This window comes from Anabrus simplex, chromosome 1 (assembly GCF_040414725.1).
Source record: "Anabrus simplex isolate iqAnaSimp1 chromosome 1, ASM4041472v1, whole genome shotgun sequence".
NCBI lineage: Eukaryota > Metazoa > Arthropoda > Insecta > Orthoptera > Tettigoniidae > Anabrus > Anabrus simplex.
Window position 1 is genome coordinate 1399517925 of NC_090265.1, and position 16943 is coordinate 1399534867.

The window sequence follows — 16943 nt, forward strand, 5'->3', positions numbered from 1 at the left end:
GAAACCAAGTTTCAGCCTGTTGAGGACAGATATAGCAATGTGTGTGTTTGAAATTATAAAATTAACCTCGTCTATAGCATGAGGATTGAAGAGAACGACTATTTATCAATAGATCAAAGTTACGATGTTTTAGAAGAAACCAAGTTTCAGCCTGTTGAGGTCAGACATAGCTATGTGTGCGTGTTTGAAATTATAAGATTAACCTCGTCTATAGCATGAGGATTGAAGAGAACAACTATTTATGATTAGCTTAAAGTTACGAAGTTTTAGAAGAAACCAAGTTTCAGCCTGTTGAGGACAGACATAGCTATGTGTGTGTTTGAAATTATAAAATTAACCTCGTCTATAGCATGAGGATTGAAGAGAACGACTATTTATCAATAGACTAATGTTACGATGTTTTAGAAGAAACCAAGTTTCAGCCTGTTGAGGACAGACATAGCTATGTGTGCGTGTTTGAAATTATAAGATTAACCTCGTCTATAGCATGAGAATTGAAGAGAACAACTATTTATGATTAGCTTAAAGTTACGATGTTCTGAAGAAACGAAGTTTCAACGAATAGAGGTTAGACATACCTTAAAATCTTCGCGCTGCAGACTGTTACTCGGATGAATAAAATGCGTACTTTCAAGCCTGTAACTCGAATGATAATATTCTGGTCGTACCTAAAAGAAAAGAACAAACATATATGAATGTAGTGTAGGGTACATCAGTTAGCCTAGCTATCTTTACAACTCAAAGTTCGAAAACATATCTTAAAAATGCACGTGCTGCAGACTGTTAATCGGATAAATAAAATGCGTACGTTCAAGCCTGAAACTCGAATGATAATATTCTAGTCGAATCTAAAAAGAAAAGAACAAACATATATGAATGTAGTGTAGGGTACACCAGTTAACCTAGATATCTTTACAACTCAAAGTTCGAAAACATACCTTAAAAATGCACGTGCTGCAGACTGTTACTCGGATGAATAAAATGCGTACTTTCAAGCCTGTAACTCAAACGGTACCTAAAAAAAGAAAAGAACAAACATATATGAATGTAGATGTCTATTACCTAGCGTAGAAGTTGCTTTGCAAACAGTAACTAACAGTTCTAGCTTACCTTAAGATAAAGGCTGAAGAATAATATTCACAGCAGACAGTACTTAGACGGGAGATGTGTACGTAATAAACTCATACAGAGAACTGTGAGCGCTTCACGCAGACTGCAGCGAGTCAATATGCTGCTTGTTACCAAGCGGATGTGAAAGTCGCTGACAACTGCAGTACAGTCGGAACTAAATTTTTATGCAACAAGAGCTCTCCTGAGGGTCTTACACTGAGTTCTGCAGGCTGACGTATTTAAGCCGGAATCGAACCTCCTGTTGATGCCGAGGTGTCAGAATTTTAAGAGTTCTGCCGCGGATCGAGCCTTGGAATGTTAGCGCGCGATCCTCTACTTCTGGACTTAAACGGGAGGGTACTAAGCTACATCCGCTGTATTCCTTACCTGTAGGCACTTAAAGGTATTGAGCTAAAACTACATTTAGCTAGATCATGCAGTTACACATTATGACGATCGCGCAGGTACCCCTCGCCTAGCATTTGCTATTTTTTACGGCTTCTAACAGTAGGAGTTCGAACCCGCTATCTTCCGAAGTAGCGAGAATGATTGAAGAGTGTTGAGGGTGATTCATTTGCCGGATGGAGGCGTTAAGCTATGTGCAGGCTTCTTCGGTGGGAGTAGGCTATGTGCCGGTACCGGGACATCTAGTTATAAAACCAGCTACAACAAATTTATCGCGTATACTGCGATTTAAAATCCTAGTCAGGAAGGGTAACCGGTTGTAAAACTATGGTGTATGATCTAAGAGGCGGTGTGTGCAAAAAAGCCAGCAATAAGTAAGGGCTGTTGATAGGGGGCGTTAAACCTTGTGCAGGCTCCTTCGAAAATGATTTTGAGTACAAGACGTTGATGGTGATTCGTCTGTCGGATGGAGGCAATAAGCCTTGTGCAGGCTTCTTCGGTAGGAGTAGGCTATGTGCCGGTACCGGGATATCTAGTTATAAAACCCGCTATAACAAATTTATCGCGTATACTGCGATTTAAAATCCTAGTCAGGAAGGGCAACCGGTCGTAAAACTATGGTGTATGATCTAAGAGGCGGGGTGTGCAAAAAAAGCCAGCAATAAGTAAGGGCTGTTGATAGGGGGCGTTAAACCTTGTGCAGGCTCCTTCGAAAATGATTTTGAGTACAAGACGTTGATGGTGATTCATCTGTCGGATGGAGGCAATAAACTTTGTGCAGGCTTCTTCGGTAGGAGTAGGCTATGTGCCGGTACCGGGATATCTAGGTAGAAAACCCGCTATAACAAATTTATCGCGTATACTGCGATTTAAAATCCTAGTCAGGAAGGGTAACCGGTCGTAAAACTGTGGTGTATGATCTAAGAGGCGGGGTGTGCAAAAAAGCTAGCATTAAGTAAGGTCTGTTGATGGGGACGTTAAACCTTATGCAGACTCCTTCGAAAATGATTGTGAGTACAAGAGTGTTGAGGGTGATTCATTTGTCGGATGGAGGAGTTAAGCTGTGTGCAGGCTTCTTCGGTAGGAGTAGGCTATGTGCCGGCACCGGGTTTTACCCTCTCCCTACGGCAGTACATTATATTCTTAAGTAGTTTCGAGGGCGTGCAAAAAAAGCCAGCATTAAGTAAGGGCTGTTGATGGAGGGGTGTTAAACCTTGTACAGGCTCCTTCAAAAGGAGTAGCCTACATGCCGGTGCCGTGCAGGCTCTTTTGATAGGAGTGGGCTATATGCTGGCACTGTGTTTTAACCTCTCCGTACAATCATATTTTATGTTAGGAGCTTACACGGTGAGTTACAAGTAGCTTATCACCACGCAGTGTCTTTGTTCAAGGTTACTACAGCCGGAAGATACGTGTACAATTTCAGCCAACACATGCAATCCGCGCATCGCACTGAATGACTGTGCCGATACAACTTCAAAGACTGTGGAACAAAAAAAAATGTAACCTATAGCCTACAGTTTGGTTTAGTGTGCATGCCTCTCACCCGGTAGTCTCGGGTTCGATTCTCTTGGGATTAAAAATATGTTTTACAGATTTTAAATCGCAAGAATTTGTTTTAAGACTAGTTTCCCTTCCTGACGCAAAACTGGCAGTATCTAGCCTCTTACATCATACACTATTGTTTTCGACCGGTTGCCCTTCCTGACGTCAAATAACTCGGATTAAGAAACTGTTTTACAACTTCTAACACGAGAAACGGGGATTTACAGCTAGATGCTCTTCATAGATTTTAAATCGCTGTATCACGAACTATTGTTTTACAGCCGGATGCCCTTCCTGACGCAAAACTAAGATTTTAAATCGCAAGAATTTGTTTTTAAGACTAGTTGCCCTTCCTGACGCAAAACTGGCAGTATCTAGCCTCTTACATCATACACTATTGTTTTCGACCGGTTGCCCTTCCTGACGTCAAAGAACTCGGATTAAGAATCTGTTTTACAACTTCTAACACGAGAATCGGGGATTTACAGCTAGATGCTCTTCTTAGATTTTAAATCGCTGTATCATGAACTATTGTTTCACAGCCGGATGCCCTTCCTGACGCAAAACTAAGATTTTAAATCGCAAGAATTTGTTTTGAGACTAGTTGCCCTCCCTGACACAAAACTGGCAGTATCTAGCCTCATACATCATACACTATTGTTTTCGATCTATTGCCCTTCCTGACGACAAGGAACTCGGATTAAGAATCTGATTTACAACTTCTAACACGAGAATCGGGGATTTACAGCTAGATGCTCTTCTTAGATTTTAAATCGCTGTATCATGAACTATTGTTTTACAGCCGGATGCCCTTCCTGACTCAAAACTAGGATTTTAAATCACAAGAATTTGTTTTAAGACTAGTTGCCCTTCCTGACGCAAAACTGGCAATATCTAGCCTCTTAAATCATACACTATTGTTTTCGATCGGTTGCCCTTCCTGACGTCAAAGAACTCGGATTAAAAATCTGTTTTACAACTTCTAACACGAGAATCGGGGATTTACAGCTAGATGCTCTTCTTAGATTTTAAATTGCTGTATCACGAACTATTGTTTTACAGCCGGATGCCCTTCCTGACGCAAAACTAAGATTTTAAATCGCAAAAATTTGTTTTAAGACTAGTTGCCCTTCCTGACGCAAAACTGGCAGTATCTAGCCTCTTACATCATACACTATTGTTTTCGACCGGTTGCCCTTCCTGACGTCAAAGAACTCGGATTAAGAATCTGTTTTACAACTTCTAACACGAGAATCGGTGATTTACAGCTAGATGCTCTTCTTAGATTTTAATTCGCTGTATCACGAACTATTGTTTTACAGCCGGGTGCCCTTCCTGACGCAAAACTAAGATTTTAAATCACAAGAATTTGTTTTGAAGACTAGTTGCCCTTCCTGACGCAAAACTGGTAGTATTTAGCCTCTTACATCATACACTATTGTTTTCGTCCGGTTGCCCTTCCTGACGTCAAAGAACTCTGATTAAGAATCTGTTTTACAACTTCTAACACGAGAATCGGGGATTTACAACTAGATGCTCTTCTTAGATTTTAAATCGCTGTATCACGAACTATTGTTTTACAGCTGGATGCCCTTCCTGACGCAAAACTAAGATTTTAAATCGCAAGAATTTGTTTTTAAGACTAGTTGCCCTTCCTGACACAAAACTAGCAGTATCTAGCCTCTTACATCATATACTATTGTTTTCGACCGGTTGCCCTTCCTGACGTCAAAGAACTAGGATTAAGAATCTCTGTTACAACTTCTAACATGAGAATCGGGGATTTACAGCTAGATGCTCTTCTTAGATTTTAAATCGTTGTATCACGAACTATTGTTTTACAGCCGGATGCCCTTCCTGACGCAAAACTAAGATTTTAAATAGCAAGAATTTGTTTTAAGACTAGTTGCCCTTCCTGACGCAAAACTAGTAGTACCTAGCCTCTTACATCATACACTATTGTTTTCGACCGGTTGCCCTTCCTGACGTCAAAGAACTCGGATTAAAAATCTGTTTTACAACTTCTAACACGAGAATCGGGGATTTACAGCTAGATGCTCTTCTTAGATTTTAAATCGCTGTATCACGAACTATTGTTTTACAGCCGGATGCCCTTCCTGACGCAAAACTAAGATTTTAAATCGCAAGAATTTGTTTTAAGACTAGTTACCCTTCCTGACGCAAAACTGGCAGTATCTAGCCTCTTACATCATACACTATTGTTTTCGACCGGTTGCCCTTCCTGACGTCAAAGAACTCGGATTAAGAATCTGTTTTACAACTTCTAACACGATAATCGGGGATTTTCAGCTAGATGCTCTTCTTAGATTTTAAATCGCTGTATCACGAACTATTGTTTTACAGCCGGATGCCCTTCCTGACGCAAAACTAAGATTTTTAAATCGCAAGAATTTGTTTTAAGACTCGTTGCCCTTCCTGACGCAAAACTAGCAGTATCTAGCCTCTTACATCATACACTATTGTTTTCGACCGGTTGCCCTTCCTGACGTCAAAGAACTCGGATTAAGAATATGTTTTACAACTTCTAACATGAGAATCGGGGATTTACAGCTTAAAGATGGCGGATGACAGCTGTCAGAAAAGCATATAGGTTTGTAAAGCACGTAGAATTTACCGCCACCACATTTCAAAGATGAGTAGCTAAAGAGGGGGCAGCACGGTGATTAAAGATGGCGGTTGACAGCTGTCAAAAAAGCATGTTGATTTGTTTCCACACAAGAGCACGTGGAATTTGCCGCTACTACATAGAGGGCAGCACTGTTCTCTTTGGATTAAAGATAGCGGATGACAGCTGTCAAAGGTAAGTAGCTAAAGAGGGCAGCACGGTGATTAAAGATGGCGGTTGACAGCTGTCAAAAAAAAGTCGGTTGATTTGTTTCCAAACAAGAGCACGTGGAATTTGCCGCCACCAAATAGAGGGCAGCACTGTTCTCTCTGGATTAAAGATGGCGGATGACAGTTGTCAAAGGTAAGTAGCTAAAGAGGGCAGTACGGTGATTAAAGATGGCGGTTGACAGCTGTCAAAAAAGCATGTTGATTTGTTTCCAAACAAGAGCACGTGGAATTTGCCGCCACCACATAGAGGGCAGCACTGTTCTCTCTGGATTAAAGATGGCGGATGACAGCTGTCAGAAAAGCATATAGGTTTGTAAAGCACGTGGAATTTACCGCCACCACATTACAAAGGTAAGTAGCTAAAGAGGGCAGCACGGTGCTCAAAGATGGCTGCTATCAAAAAGCATTTTTCAAATTATCCGCCACCACAAAGATGGCAGCACTGTGCTCTATAGATTAAAGATGGCGGATGACAGCTGCACGTGGATTTGTTTATCTCACGCTAGTGAGGTTAAGTTGGTAGCACTAAGGTTTAGGCCCGTCAAGATTGCAGCAGTGAGGTTAGCGATGCGTTGTCCGCTCGCATACCCGCAGTGACGCATGTTTAGACTTGAACACACATACTACTGTTCAAAACTTATTACAACTTGAACTGCATACTAGTGCTCGATGACAGCTGTCAAGAAGCACGTGGCTTTGTTTACAAATTCAAATCTCGCGCCAAAATTCAAATCTCCCGCCAAAATTCTAATCTCCCGCCAAAATTAAAATTTCCCGCCAGAATTAAAATTTCCCGCCAAAATTCAAATTTCCGGCCAGAATTCAAATTTCCCGCGGGAGGAGGCGCCAGAACCATCCAATTATACTACTGATTGTCATGACAACAACATCGCTGTGAATTTTAACCTAATTATTTTGAGAAAAGCCTTTTGAGAGTTTTAATTTGTGATAGTACATTTTAAGAACGATGGAATTAAACAGTGACACAAGCAAAATATAAAGAAGGGAGAATCAATGCTTTATTCCCCTCAGCTTTCATGCTACAATCTGTGTGTCCATGTAGGTGACAACAACAACGGGCTCGTCGTACTTGTGGCACGAGGGTATGAGTGGTCGAGGCGGTAATGAAATTGCTCCATGTCTGTTTAAAGCACTCGGTAGTCCTGAATTTATGACGAAACGAAAACTTAATGTCTAGTCTGATAACTGCAATGGCCAGAACAAGAGCAAAATGATGATGTTTCTTTGGATTTACGTGACAATTACTGGCAAGTATGATGAGATAAACCATACATTTTTAGCCTCTGGCCATTCAGTTTTATCTTGTGACAGAGATTTTGCACAGATCGAGAAACGTAAAATGGTTGAAAATTGTCAAGTTCCTGACCTGGTCAAACTTATGGTGAATGCAACACCGAACAATCCATTTACGGTTACTATGCTTCAACCTGATGACTTCTTTGATTTAAAAAAAAAACAGCTGATTCATACATCAATACGACAAAACTAAATATTTCCAAATGCAGCTGGATTAAAGTTCAAAAAGCCGCACCCGGATTCGTCAAGAATTTGAAGCATGGAGCACTTACAAGGTTCTCAAGAAAAGGGTTTACTACTAATACAATCAAGAACTTGGTTTTACCATCACACCCGTGTCAAAAAACTTGTCAGCTGAGAATAAGAGATTTGAAGGAAGAGAATCAAGTATTCTTCGAAGAATTAATCAATTAAAATTGTTTTTGTATTCTTAGAAACACTATACTAGGACTTTCTAACTAGAAGTAAAAAAAAGGTAAACTGTAATTAAATGCTTGAAAATGTACTTGGACACTTTTTATTATTATAGAATTACTGAAATAAACAGTTAAAATTAATAAAAGGTTGAGATTTTTCATTGGCACTTACCTCGTTTTTGCTGACAAAAAATGTGGCACTTAACACGTTCTACATTTTGCTGAGTAAAATTATGTGTGTTATTCATACGAGAAAGGAAATTAAGAAAAAAATGCAATAGGAATATGAATCATTCCCTAGATATTAATTAAAAAATATGGTTAAGTTTCTTTATCAAAAGATGTTTGACAAAAACAAAAAAAATTGAATAACTCAAAATCAACTTTTTGACACTTAGCCCATTATTGATGTCCAGTCTTCATGTGGGGATCGAACTGTACAGCTGACGTGTATTTCTAGATTTCAGGCAGCAGTTTTGCTGAACGTAAATTGAGGAGTATCTGGCGTCACCAAGGAACTCCTGCAGCTCCAGGACAGAATCGGATATCTTTTTATTTCCGCTATTTATTTTGCGTCGCACCGACACAGATAGGTTTTATGGTGGCGATGGGATAGGAACGGCCTAGGAATGGGAATGAAGCGGCCGTGGCCTTAATTAAGGAACAGTCCCAGCGTATGCCTGGTGTGAAAATGGGAGACCACGGATAACCACCTTCAGGTCTGTTGACAGTGAGGTTCGAACCCACTAACGCCTGGATGCAAGCTCACAGTTGCGCACCCCTAAACGCACGTCCATCTCGCCCGGTGAATCGGATATCTGATCGTTGTAAATTTTACGTTAGTACAAAGAAAGGAAAACCAAGCATATAGCGTATACATGAAGTGCGACAAAAATATGTGTTTCAAGTGAGTATCAAGAATGTGCCTATCCAGCAGATATTCGGGAAATGGGAAGTGACTATACCAAATTTAAATACGGAACAAGATTTCAATGGCCTGCTTGATCTTTTTCTATTTCAAATATAACACTAATAACTGTGTGAAAGCATTTTTAAAACTATTTCGCGCTATATATTTGTAGATTTGTTTGTGCATTTAGAAGTCTTTCAAAATATTTATGAAAGCAGTTGGGTAAGTTTTCTACGTACTTGGAGATTTAGAGTAGTTTAAAGTCATAGAAGGTAAGTTTACGTGTAATTTTTTTAAGCAAGGTTGTATACAATTACTGTGAAAAATCATAATATTCTGAATAAAATCTATTATTATCATCTATACTAATATTATAAAGAGGAACAAATTTGTTTGTTTGTAACGAATAGACTCAAAAACTACTGAACCAATTTAAAAAAATTCTTCACCTATAGAAAGCTACATTGTCGGGGAGTAACATGGGCTGTATTTTATTTTCAAAACAGAGGTGGGGGCGCAGGGTGGGGAGATATGAAAATAATAGGCTAATATAGGCAAAACATAGAATTTGTCGCATATGGACGAGATAAAGCTCAATTTAATCCTCTTGACGCAAGGAACAAAACTCGGTAAGCCCTATGGGCACGAAAACCATGTTTTAAGGCCGTAAAACCAACCGATACGGAGAGATTGGCACCACACTGCCCCTGCTCCCGGAATCGGATAAAAGAAATGAACTGCCGTAACCATGGCAACGTCAGTTCCAGGATTCTATAGCAGCGAGATTATGCATGTACGTTTGGGCATAGCTGCCAACCAAAATTGGTACACATAAGATTTACTATCTGGAAAAAGTATACTGTTGTGTAAGGCACTCATAGAACTCCTTTGGGCTGGGAAGGGAAAGGGGCGTAGTATAACAATCTTATCTTACTATATATAAAAATGGATGTATGTGTGTGTGTATGTGTGTGTATGTGTGTGTGTGTGTGTGTTTGTGTGTGTGTAACTGACACAGCTCTTCCTAAACCACTGGAGCATTTTCAACCAAACTTGGTACACGTATTACTTACTATCGGGAGACGAGCACTGTGGGGGTAAGTCATCCATAGCGCCCTTAGGGGAGGGGGTCAGGGGGTTTAGTTATCAAAATAATCGAAAATAGTGTCGAATTCATAGTTTTCGTGGTCACTGAGTAGAAAAGTAATACTCCAGAATTTTTTAAAGCCCAAGTTCAGTCCCCTTTTAGGTGGGGAGCGAATGGGGTGTGAGATATAGTAATAATTAAAAACAGTTTCGAATCCATAGATTTCAGGGTCTCTGAGATGAATAGTAATACTCCGAATTTTTTACAGATCCAAGTGGGTGGCGAAGGGGGTGAGATATAAAAATAATCGAAAAACTATATATAAAATATTTTCTTCTTCTTCTGTTTCTTACTATATATAAAAATGGATATATGTGTGTGCGTGGGTCTGTGTGTGTGGGTGTGTAAATGACACATCTCCTCCTAAACCACTGGAGTAATTTCACCAAACTTGGTACACTTATCAATTATTATCATAAAACAAACCGCGTGGGGTAAGACTCTCCTAGCACCCTTATGGAAGGGGGCGAGGGGGGTATGAAAATAATCTACAATAGTATCGAATCCATAGATTTCGTGGTCGCTGAAATGAATAGTGACGCTCCGAAATTTTTAAGTTCATGTTCCGCCTCCTTTGGGGTGAGGGTGTGGGGGGAGTGAGGTATAAAAATAATCGAAAACAGTGTCGAATCTACAGTTTTCGGGGTCACTGAGATATGGTGATAATCCAGATTTTTTATCTCTTAAGGGTGGGGGGCGAGAGGGGGACAGTTCCATTGATAGTTGAAATCCTGTACATCGTATCTATAGTGCGACGGCTAAATACATATAGTTATCACTTATTAATTTTTGACAGGATCAAATACTTCCCAGTCGATTTGAGCTTCCATAAAGACGAAGTTTTACTCGAAAATTAAATAATATAAAACTTGAAATCAAACACATCTAAATAATTCTTAAACTAAATTATAGATCGTAACATATCAATCTACAAGTCAAAAAGTAATTCAATAAAAATTCACTTCACACATAACTAACTGGTAATACAAATATTAAAGGGAAATATTCAGAAACTATCCGGGCAACGCCGGGTACTACAGCTAGTCTATCTATATAAATAAAGTTGAAGGGGGTCCGCTGACTGTAATTCCTTTTTTGTTTGCCAAATTTTCAAATATTTATCCGTTTTAGGTCATCTGAAGACCGAATCGGTGGTTTTTACTTTTCGTGTCTGTTTGTCTGTCTGTTTGTTCCACCATAACGTCGAAACGGCTGGATAGATCTCAACCAAACTTCATATTTAGAGTATACTCCTCCTGGGGAAGGTTTTGATATGCATATCATTTTAAAATCTTTGAATAGACGGGGCTTTTATAAGAAAACGACAACAGTTTTCCTTTTCTCTTATACTATTGATTTCATGTAAACTCTGTGGACCGTATGTGAAAGGTCTCTTCATTATAAACAACTTTCGTTATGTTCATAATTTACCTTACTCTTCAAATGACGGAGAAAGTTACTATTTACTGCCGATACCATGCTCTGCATTGAGTGACCGACAGACAGAGAACGAATATATGGGTTACCATGGCAGCGTCTCTGACTGCTTGCCGGCGGGAAAGTAACGTGTTGCCATTTTCCTCATCATGCCTTTAAATTTGTGGTTGTTCCTTGGGTAGAAAGCAAGAGAGTCGTCAATCGGCCATTCTGTGGGATATTGGCGGAATATCATTGGAGGTTATAACCGTCCTCGAATAGCTTAAATAATAACACAAATATTCATCTTCTTATCTGATTACCTAAATTTCACTCCGATTACCGCTTTCTTATAGCCATAACTCACACCGGCATAATTTATTGAGGAGCATTTGATTTTCCAATACATTCACTTGGTATTTACATATTTGTCGTCATACGGATGTCCTCAGTTATAATCCATTTTCTATTAATTTAAACTTACCAAACTGTATTACTTTCTTCCTTAATTACCACGTATGTATGCGAGTACTAATCCCGAAAGCTGGACACTCTTTTCTTTGAGGAAATATTCTAAGCTATGCAAATGTATAACTTTTGGCCCAGGAAAATTCCGAAATATGGATGCAATTTCAACGACGGTGCAGACCTTCGTTTCGGGGTAATTGGTGGCTAATCAGTAGGTCGTATCACAAGTCAGAAGGCAAATGGCGTTTCATTTTGGAGAGACCTACGAGTACAACTTTTGTCTATGACTTTTCGTCGTATTTCAATTCCTAATACGTTAAATACAGCTGTATATCTCGATTTCAAGTTGATTTTGTACCTTTACACGTATATGTTATCATTTGGCTCACATATAGGAAAGGTAGAAACATGACATCCGGCTCGCACATTGACATGACCAGTGGCCATGTTAAAGCCAAATTTTATGATTCTAGCTGTCACATGAGTATCAAAAATATAAAGTAGTATGTGAAAACTGTACAAAATTTCACCCCACTCAATGACTCTAACTCAATTTAACCCATAAATATAGGAGATACGAGAAGATGTCATAGGACCGACCATGTAGAGCAATGAAAGATGCGTCTGATCGTGAAATCCGCTTGTAGATACGTGGTACAGTTTCAAAGAAGTAACTATCGAAATAAAGGTCTGCACTTCTAGATTGTGTCTGTACATTGACTATTTTGGCGATATTTACGTACAGTTATCCTTTTCAGGTGTAATAATGACCATCTGAATATATTCAGTTTTGGTGTCTGTGTGTTTGTTTGTTTGTCTGTTTGTCTATAACTTGGAAACTACTGGATATATTTCCACCAAACTTGATATTTAGAATCCACCTGTCCTTTGGTAGGTTTTAGGTCAAATATTGTTTCTAAATCCCTGAATTGACTGGGGGATTATACGAAACAGAAGCCGTCATTTTGCATTCTTACAAAATATAGACAACCAAACTTAATGTAAATATACCTGCGTTAAGGGAAATTCATTTCTAAGCCTTTTTCCTCATGTGCATCATTTCAATACGAGGATTAATAAGGGAGATATCATTAACGGACCGTTTTCCGGTACAAGTCCCGCCGGACTTAACTCAAGAACGGGTGCGTGTAAAGCGTATTTGTTACAACTTGAAAACTACTGAAGATATTTGAGTCAAACTTTACATTAACATCCACCTGTCCAACGGTAGGTGTTAATGGTCAATAACATTTCATGTTCCCGGAATGGACTGGCGGTTTATAGGGAACCGAAATGGTGATTTTACCCATACACAATATATATAGTACAAGACCAACCTGACTGGAAATCGACCAAACTTTATGGAAATCCATTTCTAAAACTTTTTTCATGTTCATTTTTTCGACAGGAGGATTAAAAAGGGAGATATCATAAGCGGTGCGTTTTTCAGGTTAAGTTCAGCGGATATAGCCCAAGAGGTGTACGTGGAGCAGATTGCTCATCTATCTATGTAAATAAAATCGTAACGACTGTGTGCCTGTACATTGACTATTTGGCGAAATTTTCGTACAGCTACACGTTTAAGGGGTAATAATGACCATCTGCATATTTTTTTGGTTTAGTTTCTTGAAAGTCCTAATTTTTACACTCCTCACCAACAATTCAGATTGTGGCATAATCTGCCAGTTGAAGAAGGATCTTGAAGTTTGGCAAAATTATACGTTTTAGCCAGTAACGGACGGAAAACTTCCAAGATCTTTAAATTTTTCCCTTTTTATCCCCGAAAAATATCGAAATATGAAGGCAATTTTGATGACGGTGCAGACCTTCGGGAAGTATTATCACATAACGGATGGCACAATCCCCGTTCAATTTCGAGTGATCTACAACCTTGGTCTTACGACTTTTTGTCGTATTTCTATCCCTTTTTTGTTTGATTTTTCTCTATTTCTCGATGTTAAGTAAATTTGGACTTTTCACATACATAATTCATACTTTCCATCACTTATAGGAAAGATAGAATCATCAATCTCTACACGAAAATTGGTCCACCCAGTAGCCAAATTTGAGCCAAATGCTATGTATGTAGTGTCACTTAATTATCCGAGAAGCAATGCAATGTGAGATAATCTTACATACATTTTACCCTATTCCACGTTTATAACTCAATCTGGCCCATGAATAGATGAGATATCATAAGACCAGCAATTTAGGCCGCTAAATCCGGCGTCTTATGGTGGAATCCTTTCTCGATATGGTGTACCGTTTAGCAGCAGTTAATCTGTAAATGAAGGTCTGCAATATTGTAAACAAGCACATACTTTCGTATGTCGATCTATATATATTCACTGATGTCGATTTTGTAACGATTGAGAAAGGGTGTGTCTGTTATTGTAGTCAGTACTCCCCACACCGACTTTGACTGGCGGTAGGAATGGGGTCCTTATGTGTAACTGGCATTAATAAGGCAGGCCTACCATTGTAATGAATAATTCACTTCTCGATTTGACTTGCAGAAGGCAAGGGAGCATGCAGTTTTCTTCAAAACTCCACTTACCCGATTGTGTTTGGCTGTAGGCAAGCGTTCCTGCAATTATACACAGATGTACCCTTCTATGATGTGACTGGCATTAGGCATACTGGCCTGCTATTTGATGGAAACTCACCAACGTGGTGTGACTGGCAGTAAGCTGGCTGACAGTTGGAAAAGGGGCCTGTCATTATAATGATAACTGCACAACTCAATTTTGACTGGTTGAAGGGAAGTTTCCTGCCATTATAATAAAAACTCCTCAATTTGTAATATGTCTGAAAGTAGGAAAGGGGGGCTGCTATTTTAACGGAAACTCCCCAAATCGATTGTGACCGTGCGGTGGACAATAGGGCCTGTAATTATAATGTAAACTTCACAACTCGATTGTAAATGGCAGTAGGCAAGTGAGCCTGCCGTTATCATCACAAATCCGTAACAAACACTTTACATTGGAAACAACGTATGGGGACCTCTCCATGCTGTTTCCCGGATAAGAGACATGCTATTTTAAAACAATCTTATTTAAAACAATCTTATTTACTGCATGCATATTTACTGCATGTACATTATTTACTTCAAAATTCGTATACAATGCAGAATACCGTAGCGAAGCACGGGTACACATGCTAGTTTTACAATAATTGTCATCCAAACACGTTTGTTTATCTATCTATATATAAAATGTATGTATGTGTGTGTGTGTGTGTCAATGACACATCTCCTCCTAAAACACTGGAGTATTTCAACCCGACATGGTACGCTTATGACTTACTATCTGCAGACGAGCATTGTTTGGGTAAGGTATTCCTAGCACCCTTAGGCTCAGGGCTGGGGCCCATGGAGGGTTAAGTATAAAAATAATCTAAAATAGTGTGGAATCCATAGTTTTCGGGGTCGATGAGATGAATGGTGACACTTCGGAATTTTTTAAGGTCCAATTTCAGTCCCCTTTTGGATGGGAGCGAGGGGGGACTGAGATACAGAATTAATGGAAAATAGTATCGAATACATGGTTTCCGTGGTCGCTGAGGTGAATAATAACACTCCGGATTTTTTTAAGTACCAGTTCTGACCCTTTTGGGTGGGGGCTGAGAGGGTCTGATATGTAAAAATAAACGACAATAGTATCGGATCCAAGCAGCAGCGTACCACCTGGACTGATACCAGGTCACTGGCCTCGACAATAATTTTTCTTCGGGGGGTGGGGGCGAAACGCGCGTCCTCCCATGTGGCGATCAGCACGAGTTACATCGTCTCCGACATGCTGTTAATTCTAAGATAAATTGAGAAGGGAGAGCGTTTGGAAGTATTGATACTAAGGAAGTATCGTGCCTGTCTCCATATCAGACATGTTATTTGATGTCAAGTTTCGTAGTGCTGGAGAATAGTGATAAGGGACAGAATATAATCCCATAGGCGAAAAGAGAAAAATACCAACAGTTAAACTTGGCAAGTTTTACGGGGCTTGTTAACGGATGAAATAACGGGGTCCACAGTCGGCCGAAAGGAAGCAGAAGAAGAATGTAAAGGTGTCCGCAGGGGCGGAAGGGGTAGGCGGAGAGGGAAAAACTGTTCAGCGGCGTGAGGAAATTGCTACGTGGCTACAGTCTATTTGCCTTTACGTGTACTAGGAAATGAATACATGGTAATGATTTTTGGAAGTTCCTGGAGCTGGTTTAAAACATAAATACAGAAAACTTCCTCAAATTTCCTTCAGGATCAATAATGAACTTCCACGTTAATATCGTTTATCATAATTGTTAATGATATCATCAATTCACAATTATTGAAAAGTTTATGTAACGTAAGATATATTGCAAACATACCCAATGTTAAAAGTGATTTTGATACAATCTGACGATGTTCTTGTTGAACGAAACATGTAATTCTGTTACTAATAGTTAGATTTGACAAACCGAACATCTTAACATTTTTATTAACTGAGCGTTGATACTGAAAGAGGATGGTTTCCTTCTTAAATCTTGATAATAATTGTTACGGGGTTTCCGTGGAGCGCAAAAGTGTAAGGAGTTGCGGGCGTGAATGAATGTACAGAGAAAATATTAAATCTTAATTTAAAACTCTAAAATTTGAAATTTTATCTCTTTCCTTTTTTCTGAATTCAAATCTAGATACACAACACCAAACATCAAAATAAAAGTCGGATAGATAAATGGGAGCACGTCCACTTTAGTAACAATAATGATTTTGAAAACCCTAGAGCAATCAGGTACACAATAATTTAGAGAGTGAGGTTGAAGCTCCAAGTTTACAAATGTCCAAAAGAGCACCACTGCTCCATTCAGTTAATCCTCCAACTTATTACAATCAAGCTTCTCCAAGAGACAGTCTAAATGTTAACACTAAATCAATACAAACAGTTTTCACTGTCTTCCCCGCTCGACAGTCTGATTTACACTTAAATTGGAACAGCTAAACCTTTAACAGAGGCAAAAGGTGCCTATTCTACATGGCCTTAGTGAAAAAAAGGAAAGGTATAAGATATTGGCAGTAAATCAAATTGCTAGGAGGCGAACAGTTGCAATCCTTTGAAAATACACTCAGAAACACTTAAAACCCTACGTGGACTTACGGCTCGAAGTTACAGAGGCTACGCCTATACTACAGAGGTGACTAGATGGAGACAAGTACTACAGAGGTGACTAGATGGAGACAAGTTCTACAGAAGTGACTAGATGGGGACAAGTACTACAGAGGTGACTAGATGGAGACAAGTTCTACCCTCCAGGGTTGGCTCTTCCCTCGGACTCAGCGAGGGATCCCACCTGTACCGCCTCAAGGGCAGTGTCCTGGAGTTTC